The sequence below is a fragment of the Dendrobates tinctorius genome, unplaced genomic scaffold (genome assembly GCF_039654945.1).
Source record: "Dendrobates tinctorius isolate UK_male_01 unplaced genomic scaffold, ASM3965494v1 ptg000250l, whole genome shotgun sequence".
Classification (NCBI taxonomy): domain Eukaryota; kingdom Metazoa; phylum Chordata; class Amphibia; order Anura; family Dendrobatidae; genus Dendrobates; species Dendrobates tinctorius.
Genome location: NW_027361917.1, coordinates 40872700 through 40891747, shown reverse-complemented (window position 1 = coordinate 40891747; position 19048 = coordinate 40872700). Strand labels below are relative to the sequence as shown.

General features: G+C 48.5%; 1 protein-coding gene across 5 annotated transcripts in view; it reads left to right on the top strand.

Moving 5' to 3' along the window:
- The first annotated feature begins 351 nt into the window (after nt 1-351).
- STX11 (syntaxin 11) overlaps nt 352-19048 on the top strand; it is a 76170-nt gene continuing 57473 nt past the window's right edge. Inside the window, exon 1 of one of the 5 annotated variants that reach the window (XM_073557635.1) lies at nt 352-465. The gene's annotated coding sequence lies outside the window, so the exon portion shown is untranslated. Of the gene's footprint in view, nt 466-840; nt 1017-13853; nt 14008-19048 lie in introns of those variants that run through there. The other 4 variants (XM_073557636.1, XM_073557634.1, XM_073557633.1 and 1 more) reach the window with 4 other exon arrangements.

Here is a 19048-nt window from a genome sequence, read left to right as displayed (position 1 = left end):
AAAACAAATAATCGCCAACTGCACACATATGAATAAAAACAATAAACAGAACCTGTCCAAAGGTTTAAACTTTATATGATATAAAAACATGTCTTTCCTTTCTTGTATTTGTGAAGAGAAAAATTTATTTTCTTTTCTCGGTTTCTCTGGACTCGGACTCTGAAGCGTGTGTGAAGAAACACAATGTTGAAGGTAATAAATTCATGAGGCTACTAGAAGGGTTGAAAGAAAGGTGTAGACTTGAAAGAGAGGAGGAAAAAAAGGAGAATAAAAAAATAAAATTAAACAGAGAAAAAAAAATTGCATAATTGTCCTGATGATTGGAGGCAGCGGAGTGTTGTTCCATGGCAAATTGGTGGCAGGTGCGGGATCTCTCGGTTGTTCTCCTTGACAATATCTATTTACCTATTGCCTGAAATCTCTACTAGTTTAGGGATTTGCGAGAACGAGGCCTGCAGCCAAACCGTGAGTGGACTGCACTGCACTTACAGCACATGGGGACTGGGACACCGATCATTTGTGGGGTGCTAGGGTGTGGGAGAACAACAGCCCCTCGCTCATGACTACTGTCCTGTGCACCTTGCACATTAAACTCAGTGGGTGGTTAAAAAAATAGGATGCAACATGGACACTTTCCATATGGCAACTGTTTGTAACAAATGTATTGCAATAATAACAAATATATTTGGTCTTGTATTAATAGCTGATGTATAAACATGTAAAAAAACAGACATATTGATGAAAAATTATTTTTTGGATGGAAAAACATAATTTTCATATGACTGTGTGAACATGGCCCTAACAAATATAAGGAGCGCTCAGTCTTACTACTTGCCAGAAGTACAACTGTGTTTTGTTATAAACACAGCACTACTTCATTAGACAAGCTGCACCTGTTCAATTAGGCAAACTCGGCTCTGCTACATCTGATAAGGTAATACTTATGGTGTTCATAAATGCTGACACTGTAACCTCCAGTGCACAGGATAACTATCAGCCTCATCACTGATATATAGGTGAGATATGTAAATGCACACACCTCATTACTATATGAATTACTAACTTACAGAGATTGGACAAATTATATGGTCACTGAGTTGGTGAATTGATTTGCATGTCCCAGTCCATCGACTGGATGGGCGCAGGAGAATGGCTTTTGCCAGACCGCATCGGTGGACTTTATTTTGATTACATGGCTTGGCACAATATCATCGTTGCAGCATGGCGCATATGTGACATTGCAGCAGGGTGAAATGTCAGACGGATTGGGATGTGCGAATTGATTTGTGCCAACTCTACTCATTGATTTTTTTTTTTTTTTTAATTAGGATGCATTCACACTCAGTGGACATGCTGCAGCTTTGCAGCAACCCTGTACCTGTGCTGACTTTCCACTGTTTCCCTGCATAGTCGCTTTGTCTCGTTTCACCTGGGATACCGTGCGGCGGATCATAATGGCCGTGCTGCTTCGCAGACGAAACGGCTGTTTCCCTGCAAGAGTAAGGCTGCGATCACATGCAGCGGTCATGCTGCAGCCTTTGACAACAACAGCACTGTTGTGCACACCAGTCTTCATCAATGGGGCCGTCAGATGCGCCTAATCCATTAAGAGGCGCGTCATGTAATGGGTGCATTTTACAATTCCCGTAAGACTCTGGCAAAATGTTATCCAGTTAGTTACGCTACTGGCGTAATTTGTCGTGAATATGATGGGTGGAATTATCCACACCCTGTCCCACCCCTGCTCCGCTCATATGGGCATAGCTGGCCGGGTCTGGCATGGTAGCGCTAATAGTAGCACATTTTTGTGCAACTTTTGAGTTGCACAAAAATATTGCAATATATTAAGATTATTAATTACAGAATTATGGCTTAAACACCTTAATGAATCAGCCTTTGAGGCCACGTGCACACGTTGAGTATTTGTAAGTAGTGATGAGCGCAAGTGCTTGTTCCTCGAGTTTGGCTGCAGTGCTCTGGTATACACAGAGTATCGCGGGTGCTCGAGTGACATGTTCGAGTCCCTGCGGCCCAATGTTTCGTGGCCAAAACACATGGGGATCGCCTGCGTATGTCCAGCAATGCCCACATGTTTAGTGGCTGCAAAACATGTGTTGCGGGGACCTGAACATGTCACTCGAGCACCCTAGGCAAACTCAAGTAACGAGCACTTGTGCCCATCACTCAGTGGCGTAGCAACTGTTTGTGGCGGCGGTCGAAAAATTTGCCGCCCCTTTGGTCAATGATAATCCGGATTCCGGAAGCATCCGAAGAGCCCACACTACACTCAAAGATATAATTTTTAGTCTGCTACTAAAGGTACAGTCACACTTAGCGATCTACCAGTGATATGACGCGGTCAGGATCGCTGGTACATCGCTAAGTGGTCGCTAGTGAGCTGCCACACAGGCAGATCTCACCAGCGACATCGCTGGGGACGGGGGTCGCTACTTACCAGTCAGACGTGGCGATCCTACGTCCTCCCGCCCGGCTCCACGCTCGTCGCTCGTCTCGCCGCAGGAAGCTGACGACAAGAAACAGTCCTGGACGTTCTCGCGCGATCAGCGATAATCAGCGGGGGAGCGGGTCGTAGGTAAGTATCACACATAGCGATGTCGCTAGCAATATCGCTATATCGTCACAAGTTATAGTGATATTGCTAGCGATATCACTTAGTGTGACAGTACCTTTACTCTGCTGTTATTATTTCTAAATTTCTAGACTTTCATCTTCTTGCAGTTCTCTATATATACACGGGTATAGGATGTGTATGAAATCCAGCAGACCTGTGTATGCGGTCATACATGATGAGAGAGGAACCCCGGCCCCTGCACTCGGCTGGGGGCCACCGTACGGCTGTGTACTTAAGGAGCATCCCCAGAATGACAACCGATGGCGGCGGTGTGACATCACATCACTACGACCATTAGACAGGACGGCTAGATGAGGTCTCCACCATCATCATCTACGACGCAGGACAGAACACTGCAGATGATTGGTGGCATTGGACTGGCTGCAGCGGTCACGCGACACCCCTTCCAGACATTGATGACCATAGATTGCCCAAGACTCTGCTGTGAGCGTGATGAGCGGCGCTGATCCAGGGGGCAAGAATAGGATTTGGGGGTCTCGGCTTAATTATTCCACCTTGGACCCAACAATAAGTGATGGAAATCCCCTTAAACTGTGGTGTAGAGATGAGGAGACCACCCAGCACCGGCCTCACTATCAGGGGGCGCAGAGAATTGCCCCATTTATATCACATCAGGACTACAACCCCCAGCAGACACCCCCACAGTAATGTGCCTGCCCCACACCCCAGGACGCAAGTAATGAGGGGCAGAGAACTGGTGACAGTACAGACCCCAAGGAGCCCTTGTGGGGTCCCAGACGAGGACTGTGGGCTGCCAGTGTGTGCGCCCACCTCCACCTGCCCTGCTGTACTGGGCACAGGAATGGCGCTGGTGTCGGGCACTCACACACCACCGGAGACCTCTCACCTTGTCAGACGGCGGCTCCGCCATGAATGAATGGGGCCTCGGCCCATCCTCCCGGGAAGGCTGCCAGCGTCCCCACTTCCTCCACAGCCCCCAGCGCCGAAGCCGCCTCAGTACCGAGGAGCAAAGGCTGGAGGGGGCGGGACGCTGCTGAACGACGTCACAGCCCGCCCCTTCTATCGATGGCGAACAGGCCGCTCTGCTCAGCCTCATGTGCCCGCACACAGGCCGGCCCGATGCTGCTGCACTGTGCCTCCGCGCTTCTCCCACAGAGGAAATGAATTGCTGCTGCTGCCGCGCCGCCCCCACACACGTGCCGCCTGGGGCGGACCGCCCCCCCCACGCTACGCCACTGCCATCACTACTTCTAAATACTGAGGTAAACTCCCCAAATCCTCAACGTGCACATGGCCTAGGCTACGCTCTTGCAATGGGCTTTTGATGTTGCAGATTTTCTGCACCTATTAAGTAAAGTAGGTTACTTGCAGTTTTTCATTGCATTTTTCAGTTTGGTTTTTTTACACGCATTCTTTTGAAGCTGCGTTTTTTTTTTTCTTGTCGGTATATCATGCCACTTCGTTTTTGTTACTTCCTTGTGTTGATTACATGCGCTTTAGCTGCATATCTGCAAGAAAAACTGACGTGTTGTGGATTTGAAATGCAAATTGCAGGTAAGGGCACACAGAGTGAAAAAAGCAACACAGTGGGCATGATATTTCTATAAATCCCATCCAACTTGCTGGAACTTTTAGGCCACGTCCACTTATTGAGTGGTGAGGTTTTTTTTTACATCAGTGTTTCTAAGCCAAAATAAGGAGTGGAACAATTAGGCTATGTGCACACGCTGCGGATTCACCAGCGGATTGGCCAGCGGTTTTCCCCTGCGGTTTGACACCTGGACAATGGAATAGGTGTCAAACCGCAGCGGAATCCACAGAAAGAATTAATATGTCATTTCTTTCTGCGGATTTAAAACTGCAGCTTTTCCGCAGTGAAAAAACGGCAGCATGTGCACAGCGGATTGTAAATCCCATAGACTTACAAGGTACTGTACACTGTCTGCAGAACTGCTGTGGATCCGCAGAGGCCAAATCCGCAGCATGTGCACATACCCTTAGAGGAAAAGTACAATAGAAACGCGTCACCATTTCTGTATGTTGCCCACTCCTGGTTTTGGCTTACACATACTGAGATAAAAGAAAAACTCGCCAAGATCTGATTAAGGCAACACAGTTTTAATCTTGCATGGAAACATCTGTTTATCCTAAAGAGCCCCAAGGCCATTATGATCAGCTATGTGGTTTTGCAGGTGAAACACGATGAGTTTTTATAGCGTTTGATGCTGTGTGTTTTCCCTGCATCAAAAAGCACTGCGTCTTATGGTCCCAGCAAAGTGGATGGGATTTCTAGAAATCTCCTGCCCACTGTGCATCTTATATGCGCTGCTTAAATTGACCTTGCGTTGCGTGTTTCAAATCCGCAACTTGTCAACTTCTTTTGCCGGCACGCCGAGTTTTATGTGCAGATTTTCCCCAAAGACGTGTAATTTTACTATGTTTACGTGGCAGAAACGCATCAAAAATTAATGTAATCTGCACCTAAGGAAGTCAAAGTTCAGTGAAATCAAAATACAAGTAAGGCCGGGATCACACATGCGAGGAATACAGCTGAGTCTCGCACGTTAATATCCGGCACTCAGGAACGGAGCGCGTGGCTCCAGGTATTACTATGCAGCCGCACGCTCCTCTGAGTGGCGGCAGCAGTGTCTGGTATTAACATGCAGGACTTGGCCGTATTCCTCGCTTGTGTGATTCCGGCCTAAGATTCAAAAACAGCGCAGTTTTATTTAAAGAATGACACATCAAACTGAGAGAAAAAAATGCATATTCAGGGTGTGTGCACACACTGCGGAATGCTCTGCGGATTTTTCCGTGCAGATTTAGTAAAATCCACAGGTAAATCCGCAGGTCAGAAGACCTGTGGGTTTGCCCTGCGGTTTATCATCTCTACAATGGAGCAGATGGAAATCCGCAGAAAGAATTGACATGTCAATTCTTTCTGCGGATTTGAAACCGCGGAAAATTCCGCAGCATCTGCACTGCGGTTTTAATTTTGCATAGAAAATAAAGGTACTGTACAACGCAGCAGAAACTGCTGCGGATCTGCAAGGCCAAATCCGCTGCGAATCCGCAGTATGTGCACACACCCGCAAAACGCAAAGAAAACCTCCAAGTAACCTAATTTAAATAATAGGAGCAGAAATTCTGCAACATCAAAAACTCATTAGGGAACGGAGCCTAAGGGTATGTGCACACATGCGGATTGCTGTGCAGAACTTTCTACGCGGAATCTGCATTTCTTGGCAAAATCCGCAGGTCAAAATCCATGCGTTTTTTTTTTTTTTATGCGGATTTCGTGCCGATTTGGCATGCATTTTTACACCTGCGGATTCCTATAATGAGATGGGTGTAAAAACGCTGCGGAATCAGCACAAAGAATTGACATGCTGCGATAAAAAAGCTGCTTTTCCGCAGCATGTGCACAGCAATTTTTTTTTTCCCCCCACAGAATAACATTGTACTGTAAGGCCAGGTTCATACTGCGTTAATGCGGTCCGTTTAATGGATTGCGTTACACCACTGCATAACGCGATGTACCGCAATCCGTTAATGCTGCCATTCACTCCCATTACCGAGCGCATCGCTAACGCATGCCATAATTGGCATGCGCTAGCGATGTGCCGTCATTTTGTGACGGACCCTTGGACGCGGTCTGCAGCATCCGGGGGTCCGTCACTGCTAGCATCTGCGCTAGCGGTATAGCATAACGCGATCGTGTTATGCTATAGCGTTAACGCAGTCCGTCAATGCTATGCGTTGAACGGACTGCATTAACGCAGTATGAACCCAGCCTAAATCACTTGCAGATCTGCAGCAAATCCCCAACATCTGCACATACCCTTAGATTAAGTGTGCAGGAAAATGGTAGAAAGACCACAGCAGCACAGGGCTGTTGTGCTGAAAAGCTGCAGTGTGAACATAGCCTTAATCAGGGTTGTTCACTTTTAAAAAATCTCAGTCCCCTGGTGCAGTTTGTTATAAGAAAACAAAAATAAACTGTGCAATAGTGAAAAAGCATATTGGTGCTGGACTCGCCGTGGTTATTTTGGTGCCTTTCTCTGCTGGTCCACGGCAAACGTCAGACCAAAGGGAGAAAAAACAAAGCTGGCACATCTGTTAGCAAATTTGAAATGGATTCTTCTTTATTGATTCCTCCATTAACAAGTTATTTGTCTTGCTTCATCATTAATGCCTTTTGCACATTTCTGGCCGTAACCCCACCCTAAGTCATGACTAGGTGGGGATACCGCTGGATAAGGGCAAGAGGCATTCATAATAAAGCAACACAAATAACTTCTTAATGGAGGAATCAATTGTAAATTTATTCACGGACGTGCCTTTTTTTTTTTTTTAATACCCACCCTCCTTGGTTGCAGCACGGAGTCTCCACCATTGCTCCGATTGTCTGATATTGGCTGCAGCGCTGCCATTACATTGACAGAGCGAAAGACAATCACTGAGCTCAGCAGCTTAAGGCTATGTGCACACGCAGCGGATTTGTATCTGCGGAACTGTAGGTAAAATGATCTGCGGTTTTACCTGCGGATTGGCCTGCGGTTTTCTCCTGCGGTTTATCACCTCTACAATGGAGGAGATGGTAAACGGCAGCAGAATCCGCAGAAAAGAAGTGACATGTCATTTCATTCTGCGGATTCAAAGCCGCAGCTTTTCCGCAGTTAAAAATTCGCAGCATGTGCACAGCAGACTGTAAATCACATAGACTTACATGCTACTGTACACTGCAGAACTGCTGCAGATCCGCAGCGGCCAAAACCGCAGCGTGTGCACATAGCCTAAAGCCGCGGAGCTCATTGACTGACTGTCGACGTCACGTCAGCGCTGCAGCCAATATCAGATACTGGGGGCAGCGGCAGACTCATTACTGGACCTGAGGATGGTGAGTAAATTGCAGTATGATTTTGTAAGACACTGCGCCCGGGAACTCTGATTTTCTGCCTAGGTCACCACAGTTTGTTGTCCTGGACCCTGGTTAGTTATATAAGAGAACTGACACGATAACACAAAACCCATTATAAATAAAATAAACACACAAGACACCGATGTATAGAGAATAATGGCGGTGTTTATTTAGGGTAACTGAAATAACCATATATAACATTTAAATAAATTACATAACGCCAATAAATTATTTGTGGCACCCCTGAGGCTCAGTCGCCACAGAGGTACTGCACCTTCTCCTAAGGTGTGGTGCCCCACCAACTAGGTAAGTTGGGAACTCCTTTCCACACTCCAACACCTGCATCCCACACACAGGATAGTTCAGTAGGTCCGCCTAGCAGCTTCAGGCTGGGGGTAGCAGAGCACCCTTCGTGGAACCCTGCTTCGTAACACGAGATGTGCTGGGAGGTGGGTGGAGTTAGTGTAAAAGAGAGGGAAAGTTGAGGATAGTAGGTCAGTCTGACGGGAGGTCAGGCGAGAGGAGTTCAGTTCTGAAGTTAGTTTTGAGTTCAGTTTAGAAAGAGTGCTGCGGCTGCCTCAGTGATCTGAGCCAGCTGGCACGGGAAAGAGAAGAGAAGGAGAAAGACGTAGACCTGCAACCTCAGCTTCCATAAGAGAGAGAAGGAACAGTGCGGAACAAAGGAGTAGGAGAACAGAGAGAAGTTGTGGGTTGGAAGAGGAACCCTGCCTATAGGTTCTCAGCGCAAGGCCGGGGCCCAGTCCCCGAGGTTGTATGAACACTTATGATTCTGCAGCAGACACCGGTGGAATAGTTGGCTGTAAATGCACTACTCCCATCAAAGACTTGGGACACAACAGCAACTGGATAGAGAGCCAGGACTCCTGAGAAGGGAGTCCCCGATAGAGGCTACAGCTGTCTGTCACACAAGTAAGGTTCTAGGAACATCTGACAGGAGGAATTCCAGAGAACTACGGTACTGGAGTTCTTCACATTAAAAGGCGCAATAGAGGAGTCGTTCAGGAAAGGCACATGTTGGCAGAGTGTTGGAGAGGAGAACCCTGACTTGCCCGGGAGGTTGATTGAGTCTCTACCCCGGAGGACACAGCAGGGAGGCAGGCACCAGTGGGTACCACGAACTGTGAGTGGCTGAGTTCACACGTACCGGAATTCTCGCGGAAATTACAGCGAGAATTCCGGAATTCCATTCCGCGGGAAAATCGCATTTTAAATTCCCGCGATTTTCCAGCGGAAAAACTAGCATTTTGCAAGCGTAATTAGCTTGCAAAATGCTAGCGTTTTCCAAGCGACCTGTAGCATCGCTTGGAGAACTGATTGACAGGTTGGTCACACTCGTCAAACATAGTGACCAACAGTAGTAAAAGATAAAATGTAAAAAAAAAAAATAAAAAATGGTTTTATTCTTACCTTCCGACGTCCCGCGCAGTCGTTCCCAGTAATCCTTTGCAAAAATGCCCGCGATGACGTCCGTTCTCGCGGGATCGCGATGTCTCGTGATGACGTTGCGCGAATGATCGCGAGAACGGACGTCATCGCGGGCATTTTCGCAAAGGATTACTGGGAACGAGAGCGTGGAGAGAGGCGGGAAGGTTGTGCGGGACGCCGGAAGGTAAGAATAACAATATTTTTTATTTTAAATTCTATTTTTTACAGGGATATGGTACCCAAATCCCGGAGGACAGTCTCCTCTCCTCCGGACCGTGGGTACCATCCGCAATTGTTCTGCTTACTTTCTGCATGTTGTGCACAGCCACATGCGGGAAGTAAGCGGAACAATGCATTCCTATGGGTGCGGGATCGCCGCGATTCCGCAAAATTAATGAGCATGCTGCGGTTTTTACCGCGAAGCGATTCCGCCGTGGTAAAAACCGCAGCATTAGCACAGCATTGCGGAATCCCATAGGAATGCATGGGATGCTTATTTTTCGCGGCAAAATCGCGCAGTTAAAACCGCTGCGGAAACGCGAAAAAAATGCCACGTGTGAACTCAGCCAACATTTGAAACTGCAAGCTCTGGTGTCCTCCATTCATTTGTCGCTAACACTTTCAGCACCGCGACATCTGGGTACCAGCATCTATACCATTCTGCGCCTCTCCTCGTCCATTGTACCTACACTGCCCTGGGACTACAGCTCCACCTGTGGGGAGCTACACCATCTTTGCTGCACCACACCATCAGTCCCAGCGGATCTGCACGCAGCGTTGGCTCAACATCTTACTTGCCAAATACCACAGGTGGCGTCACGAACTATTCAAATAAACTTTAACACCATTAACATCACCGCTATTGATATTGGGCGCCCAGGGCCACGGACCGGGTCACTGCTGCTGTGACACCTTCCCCCTGACATCGGCCCGGTACCGGGTACCCCGCTGCCCTGGGTGTGGGGGCGACCCATATTCCTATAAATAATCCAATCCACCCAGAAAATACTAGGTGATTATTTTCCCTCAAATATCACAGCATAGATTAAAGAGTATGAAAAAGGGGCGGTGGGGTGGGCTCATCAGTCTTCTGACAGGATGTGAAGGATAACAGACAGCCTGTGCTTTATTTATACACATCCTTCCCGCCTTTTCTTCAAAATTGTCAAAACCAAAGCCTGAAAAATGGTGCCAAGAGCAACCAGACAGAACAGTACAGCACCTGCTCATGGAGAATACCATAGCTTACTGTAACTGATCTTTAGTGAACAGATTAAACCTTTTAAACGGGGTCCAAATACAAATTGCAAAATTAATAATAACCTATAAGGCTCTGTGTTACCACGAGCCCCCTCCTTACATCTGCGTTGTCGGGGGTGGCTACCATTACTGCTTCTTTCCGACGTTCCCTGTTCATTCAACCTTTCGAGTAAATGAGACCCCGGCTCTGCTGATAGGAACCAGAAGTGACTTTCCATCAAGGGAGTTTCCACTGAGTCAGTTCCCCATTCACTGTGTGTGTGGGCAGGAGGCAGAGCAGACTGGAAGTCTGTGCCCACGTGTGCAGAAACTTCTGCTTCAAGACCGGACTCCTTCCCAGAAAACGCGGTTTATTTCCGCCCGTTTTTTGCTTAAAAACCATGCGTTTTTTATGCGTTTTCTCCGCTCGTTTTCTGACTCATAGAAAATAGCAAAAACGCAGACTTTTCCGCAAAATTAATGAGCATGCTGCGTTTTTGGCCGCTAAGCGTTTTTTGAGCGGAAAAAACGCATCAATGTGCACAAAAAGTGCGGAATTCATTTAAAATGAATGGGATGCTGCTTTTATGCGTTTTTTGAAGCATTTTGACCAGGACAAACAATTACCACACAGCCTAAATGTGAGCCCCCCGCTTACTAGCATAGGGAAACCCCAGAAAACGGTTTCCCCTCTGAGTGGTGATGAGCGAGCGTGCTCGTATCAGGTGTTATCTGAGCACGCTTGTGTCCTAATCAAGTATTTTCAGCGTGCTCGAAAAACACGCTCGTGTCGTCACAGCTGTATGTGTTGCGGCGGGAGAGGAGCCATGAGACATGCAGATATGGCAACTTTTTTGTTCGCCAAAAATACTTGAATAGGAGACAAGTGCACTCAGATAACACCTGATATGAGCTCACTCGCTCATCACTAGCTCTGAGGTGACTTCCTTGCTGGTAAAGTAATGGCTGCGCCAGTATTCACCCCAGCCCCTGTATAGCACCATCACAGCAGGCTGCACAGACCTGTCATCACCCACCGTAACGATGGAGGGTGCAAGGATTGCAGTGACACCTGGGGGCCCAAAGGGGCTCAGAAGAGGACACCCATACTATTAAAGACCTGTGGGGGTCCTGCTGGAGTTTATACATTGGGGCTCACAAGCTTCACATTACACCACTGGGCACGAGCGTCAGAGACAAGCCGGACCTCAGGACACACAGGCAGCCACACTCCGTCACATACACTCCGTCACATACACTCCGTCACATACAGCCCGGCACACACACACTCCGTCACACACAGCCCGGCACACACACACACTCCGTCACACGCACTCCGTCACACGCACTCCGGCACACACGCACTCCGGCACACACGCACTCCGGCACACACGCACTCCGGCACACACGCACTCCGGCACACACGCACTCCGGCACATACAGCCCGGCACACACACACTCCGTCGCACACACACACTCCGTCACACACACTCCGTCACATACAGCCCGTCACATACAGCCCGGCACACACACACTCCGTCACATACAGCCCGGCACATACAGCCCGGCACACACACACTCCGTCACACACACTCCGTCACATACAGCCCGTCACATACAGCCCGGCACACACACACTCCGTCACACACACACTCCGGCACTCCGTCACACACAGCCCGTCACACACACTCCGGCACACACACACTCCGGCACATACACTCCGTCACACACACTCCGGCACTCCGGCACACACACACTCCGTCACACACACTCCGTCACATACAGCCCGGCACACACACACTCCGTCACACACACTCCGGCACCCCGGCACACACACACTCCGGCACACACACACACACTCCGGCACACACACACACACACTCCGGCACACACACACACACACACTCCGGCACACACACACACACACACTCCGGCACACACACACACACACACTCCGGCACACACACACACACACACTCCGGCACACACACACACACACACTCCGGCACACACACACACACACACTCCGGCACACACACACACACACACACTCCGGCACACACACTCACACTCCGGCACACACACTCACACTCCGGCACACACACTCACACACACTCCGGCACACACACACACACACACACTCCGGCACACACACACACACACACACACTCCGGCACACACACACACACACACACTCCGGCACACACACACACACACACACTCCGGCACACACACACACACTCCGGCACACACACTCACACTCCGGCACACACACTCCGGCACATACAGCCCGGCACACACACTCCGGCACACACACACTCCGGCACACACACACACACTCCGGCACACACACTCACACACACTCCGGCACACACACACACTCCGGCACACACACACACACACACACTCCGGCACACACACACACACACACACACTCCGGCACACACACACACACACACACTCCGGCACACACACACACACTCCGGCACACACACTCACACTCCGGCACACACACACACACACACACTCCGGCACACACACACACACACACACTCCGGCACACACACACACACACACTCCGGCACACACACACACACTCCGGCACACACACACACACTCCGGCACACATACTCACACTCCGGCACACACACTCACACTCCGGCACACACACACACACACACACTCCGGCACACACACACACACACACACTCCGGCACACACACACACACTCCGGCACACACACACACACTCCGGCACACACACACACACTCCGGCACACACACACACACACACACTCCGGCACACACACACACACACACACTCCGGCACACACACACACACTCCGGCACACACACACACACTCCGGCACACACACACACACACACACTCCGGCACACACACACACACACACACTCCGGCACACACACACACACACACTCCGGCACACACACACACACTCCGGCACACACACACACACTCCGGCACACATACTCACACTCCGGCACACACACTCCGGCACATACAGCCCGGCACACACACTCCGGCACACACACACTCCGGCACACACACACACACTCCGGCACACACACACACACTCCGGCACACACACTCCGGCACACACACTCCGGCACAGACACTCCGGCACACGCACAGACACTCCGGCACACGCACACACACTCCGGCACACGCACACACACTCCGGCACACGCACACACACTCCGGCACACGCACACACACTCCGGCACATAGAGTCCGGCACACACACACACACTCCGGCACATACAGTCCGGCACACACACACACACTCCGGCACACGCACACACACACTCCGGCACACACACACACACTCCGGCACACACACACACACACTCCGGCACACACACACACACACTCCGGCACACACACACACACACTCCGGCACACACACACACACTCCGTCACATACAGTCCGGCACACACACACACTCCGGCACACACACACACACTCCGTCACACACAGTCCGGCACACACACTCCGGCACACACAGTCCCCATGCAGCAGAATCACAGGAGGAGAATGCAGTGTGAAGCGGCTGCAGACATGTGCTGGAAACACCTCCCTCACATGCGGAGCCTATGTCTCACACCGCTTCCTCTGGTCCCTCCCTCCACCTGTATGTAAGAGACGCTCCACAGAGAGAAGCAGCAGCACGGGGACACACGGACATGGTGCCTGTGGGGGAATGACCGGCGGACAAAGGTCACTTCTGGATAGTACGGACGTATATATCGGTGGACCCCGCTGCAGGTGAGTGCGGCCGGTGATGGGACGGGGTATTTTGGTGCTTCAGGCAGATGAGACCACTGGCTTCCCTATAAGGACTATGTATTTTGGTGCCTTAGGCAAATTGTGCCCCCAACTCCAATCAATGACAAACTATCATGAGAGGCCATATAGTGAGTCCGGGAAGAGCAATCTCTGCTGGATAGTAATGGATGAAGACACCCATGATATCTGGCACTTCCTCATAGCCTAAGCAGCTCTGCTACATCGCTGTCAGAGATCACAGGGAAGTCAAGCTGTGCTGTCTGTGGGTTGCGAGCTGAGCTGTGCTGTCTGTGGGTTGCGAGCTGAGCTGTGCTGTCTGTGGGTTGCGAGCTGAGCTGTGCTGTCTGTGGGTTGCGAGCTGAGCTGTGCTGTCTGTGGGTTGCGAGCTGAGCTGTGCTGTCTGTGGGTTGCGAGCTGAGCTGTGCTGTCTGTGGGTTGCGAGCTGAGCTGTGCTGTCTGTGGGTTGCGAGCTGAGCTGTGCTGTCTGTGGGTTGCGAGCTGAGCTGTGCTGTCTGTGGGTTGCGAGCTGAGCTGTGCTGTCTGTGGGTTGCGAGCTGAGCTGTTCGGATGTGTTCAGCAGAGCTCATCTTGTGCAACCTTTAGGCTATGTGCACACGTTGCGGATTTGGCGCTGCGGATCCGCAGCAGTTTTTCATGCGGTGTACAGTACCATGGAAACCTTTGGAAAGCGAAATCCGCTGTGCACATGCGGAAAATTCTGCGCAGAATTGCTGCAGTTTTGAATCCACATCATGTCAATTCTTTGTGCGGCTCCGCAGCGTTTTTACACCTCTTCCTTTATAGGAATACACAGGTGTAAAAACGCAGGCAAAATCCGCAGTAAATCTGCACGTAAAACGCAGGTCATTTTATCTGCAGATACAGCCAAATCTGCAACATGTGCACATACCCTTATAAGGAACCTGTCACCAGAAAAATGGGGTTGATCTACAGGTTAAGGCTATGTGCACAGTTAGATTTAGGTCCTGCGGATATTGAAAAATCTGCAGGTAAAATCTCAGGTCAAAAGACCTGCGGATTAGCCTGCAGTTTCACACCTCTACAATGGAGAAGGTGTAAAACCGCAGCGGAATCCGCACAAAGAATTGACATGCTGCGGATTTGAACCCACAGCATGTGCACAGCGGTTTCCAGTTTACCATTGAAAACAATGGTGTACTGTACAACGCACCTAAATCTGCTGCGGACGCGCAGAGCCTGAAACGCTGCGGATCCGCAGCAGAATCCGCACCGTGTGCACATAGCCTAATAGAATTACTAACCTGCACATAGCTGGACGCTCCAGGGAGAAAGTGAATTTTACTCCTCCTGGCAGCGTTCTAGTATCAGTCACGGGGCGGCACCAGTGCTAGTTTAGTCACTGCTCTGAGTATGGAGAGTGGCGGCTGTCACTGTGCCCCAATGCAGAGCCAGGGTCACTCAGGACTGGGGAGGTGGGGGGTTGAGGTTCAAGCCGTGACTGATTTGGGACGCTGCCAGGGGTGGGGGGGACATAATATTAATTTCTCCCCTCAGCGTTCGCCTAAGTGCAGGAGCTGCAGGTTAATAGCATTTTTTTCTGGTGACAGGTTCCCTTTAAAATATTAGATGAAGGAGAGAGACTTTCCAGATGCAGCAGAGGTGTGTTTATCAGTAGAGCAGGGCTAAGTGAGACACTGAAACGCTGCTACATCTGTATTGGTGGCGTGGCGCTTACTAATGTTTCTATCAATATTCCGTGTCATAGAATAACATGGAGGCCCTGATTCATCAAGACCAGCATTGTGTACATCAGTCCTGGTGAAAGATGCGCTGGAGCCTTTCCGCTGCCATGCGAAACCACTAGAAATCTATTCCGGGGATGGCTTAGTGGTGTAAATTCTGATGAATTTGTTGGACAGATGCCCTTTTGGCTAAGGTTTGCTCACTTGCTGTGTGGGGTGGAGTATTACTGGCTTATAACATATTTTTGCTCATTCTTAAATAATCTAGGTAATGTTACCCCTAGTGCTATGTGAGGCACTCCAGGTGACCACTTTCCCTTGGTAAGATACTGTACATTGAATTGCTGGGCAGCGGCCACATAGGACGGGGATTGATGCTGGAGGCGTTCTACGCCTGTGCAGCAATTGGGAGAGCTGTTTTTGTTGGTGAGGTCAATGGATGAAAGGGATCAATCAGTAAAAAACCAAATCTGGTAAAAACCGGGGTCTGACACAGAGGAGGCCGCAGCTAGAGAGCGTTCGGAGCAATAAACACCGCTTCATGCTCTGCATGGTTGAAGAGTCCTTCCTTACATCTTCATGCTCGCACTTTGAGCTGAAACGTCACCATTTTGGGCTATTATATGGCACTCTTTTCACATTTAAACTGGTGTGCTGCCCACATTTTTTTTTATATATTATTTCCATTATGTATTTATTTTTCACTGTAGCATCGCATATGAAATATAAGGTAATGATGGGATTGTGTGATAGTTCTGAGATACGGTTACTATTAGGGTACGCACACGCTGCGGATTTAGTAAAATCTGCAGGTCTGAAGACCTGTGAATTACTCTGCGGTTTATCATTTCTACAATGAAGCAAGATGGTAAACCGCAGAGGACTCCACAATAAGAATTGACATGTCCTTTCTTTCTGCGGATTGAAAACAGCAGCAAAACCACGCGGAAAAAAATGCACCGTCTGCACTGCGGTTTTCGTTTTCCATAGGTTATAGTTCTACTGTAGACCCCACAGGGCCAAAGCCGCTGCGGATGCGCAGCAGAATCCGCAGCGTGTGCACACACCCTTAGGCTACGTTCCCACAATGAGTATCTGGTGACTTTCTGATGTTGCAGCATTTCTACATCTATTGGGTGAAATGCGTTTTCTACATGCATTTGTATCGCGCTTTTGTCATGCTTTCAGTAAAGCTGTTTTGTTTTTGATACTACTGGTATTTGGCTTTTGACAAAACTATATTGATAGTCCTGTGCAGATTACATGTGTTTCTAGTACGTTTCTGCAGCGAAAGCGCACTTAATACCCGTGTGTTTTTACTTGCACATTTCCTGTATCTAATGCAATTCTATGGAGAAAATCTGCAAATAAACCTCGGCGTACCCACAAGAAAAATTGACTTGTTGCGGATTTGAAACATGCAGCACAGGTCGGTATATGCTGCTTTAAAAAGAAAACAAAAAAAAAAAACAGCGCACATGGCATTGCTATAAATCACATACTGTACACTGCGCTGCGTTTTTTTTTTTTTTTGCACAGTGAAAATATACAGCACCAAAATCTTGTCACAAGAACTTGGTGGTCTGTGTGTGAAGAAGGTCTGCTCTTTCTCATAAAAAATCCTTATGCTAAAATGTATTGATGCCAATTGGGCGGCCATTGCTGGCTGGGGGAGGGGGGTGACAGCAGGTGAATATGCCTGATTACCTGTAAAGTTCTTGTTACAAGTATTTGTTAGGGGACTTTTTAGTGTTAGCTATTTTGTATTTCATTTACACTTGGATGGCCTACTTTTCATTTTTGTAACCAAATATCCTGAGGATTACACACAACTGCTAGGGTAACAATGAGAATTCCTAAAAACTGCCCTGGTGAGATAGTATTGTATATCAGGTGACCTGCCGGTCATGTTGAAAGAAAGTCATAACCTGATTTCTTGAAAACTTTCTTTTAGAGGCCCAGGGAGTGTAGTCATAGTTTTCTTCCACTTATTTCTTTGGCTACGTCAACAAGAGCTGTTAGTGGCGGCAACCTGTCTGAATATTTATGCTGCTGCCTGAGTGCAGTGAAAACCAAAAACAAGGCACAAACACAAATATCCCAAAATTATAAACTGCAAAAAATGCATGAAGGTGGAAGTAATAATAAGGGTATTTAGTAAACATAATTTTGATCAAAAAAATGTACAAGCCATCCCGCCACGTCACGGCAACCCTTGTGGGACAGTCCTATCTCTTGTATTTAAAACCTTTCCACTTGTCAAGTGACGTAAATGTGAACAAGGACCGAGGGACTGAACCACCAGTAAAAGCACAGGCCAGACAGGATGAATTTCCCAGCTCAGAAACAGGGCGGTCACATCCTTATATGCACAGGATGCACATTGAACTAAATGAGAAACTGGGTCTGAGCTGAAAAAGTAAATTAATGTGTATGCAAAATGTAAATGCATATAAACACATGACCATTAACCAGAGAAGACCAAAAACAAATATCCTTAAATAAAAAAGTAAAGATTAAATTGCAAAAATTGCATGAAGGTAGTAATAATAAGGGTATTTAGTAAACATAATTTTGATCAAAAGAATGTACAAGCCATCCCGCCATGTCACGGCAACCCTTGTGGGACAGTCCTAACTCTTGTATTAAAACCTTTCCACTTGTCAAGTGACATAAATGTGAACAAGGACCGAGGGACTGAACCACCAGTAAAAGCACAGGCCAGACAGGATGGATTTCCCAGCTCAGAAACAGGGCAGTCACATCCTTATATGCACAGGATGCACATTGAACTAAATGAGAAACTGGGTCTGAGCTGAAAAAGTAAATTAATGTGTATGCAAAATGTAAATGCATATTAACACACGGCCATTACACAGAGAAAACCCAAAACAAGGCACAACCACAAATATCCTAAAATAATAAACTGCAAGAAATGCATGAAGGTAGTAATAATAATAAGAGTATTTAGTACACGACATGCTGACCATGTGAGAATATGGTTCTGGTGGCGTGAACCCGCAGCTCGTGAATATGTCGGACTCCTAGGTCACAGTGCTCACAAAAAATAAAAACTGTGGATGCCTCCTGCAACAATGTCCGTGCCGCTGTCTCTAGAGAGTGTCTTTTTATGTCATGGAAAGACTGCAGTCAAGGAGAGACTGTTCGTCGACTTATCAATAATCCTTTAGGGCGGATGTCCACACAGATGTAATAGTAAAGGCTGCAGTTGACAGGTGGTCACTTATTGGCTGGGACTTGTCACATTTCTCTCCGGGAACATTGGCGCTGTCATC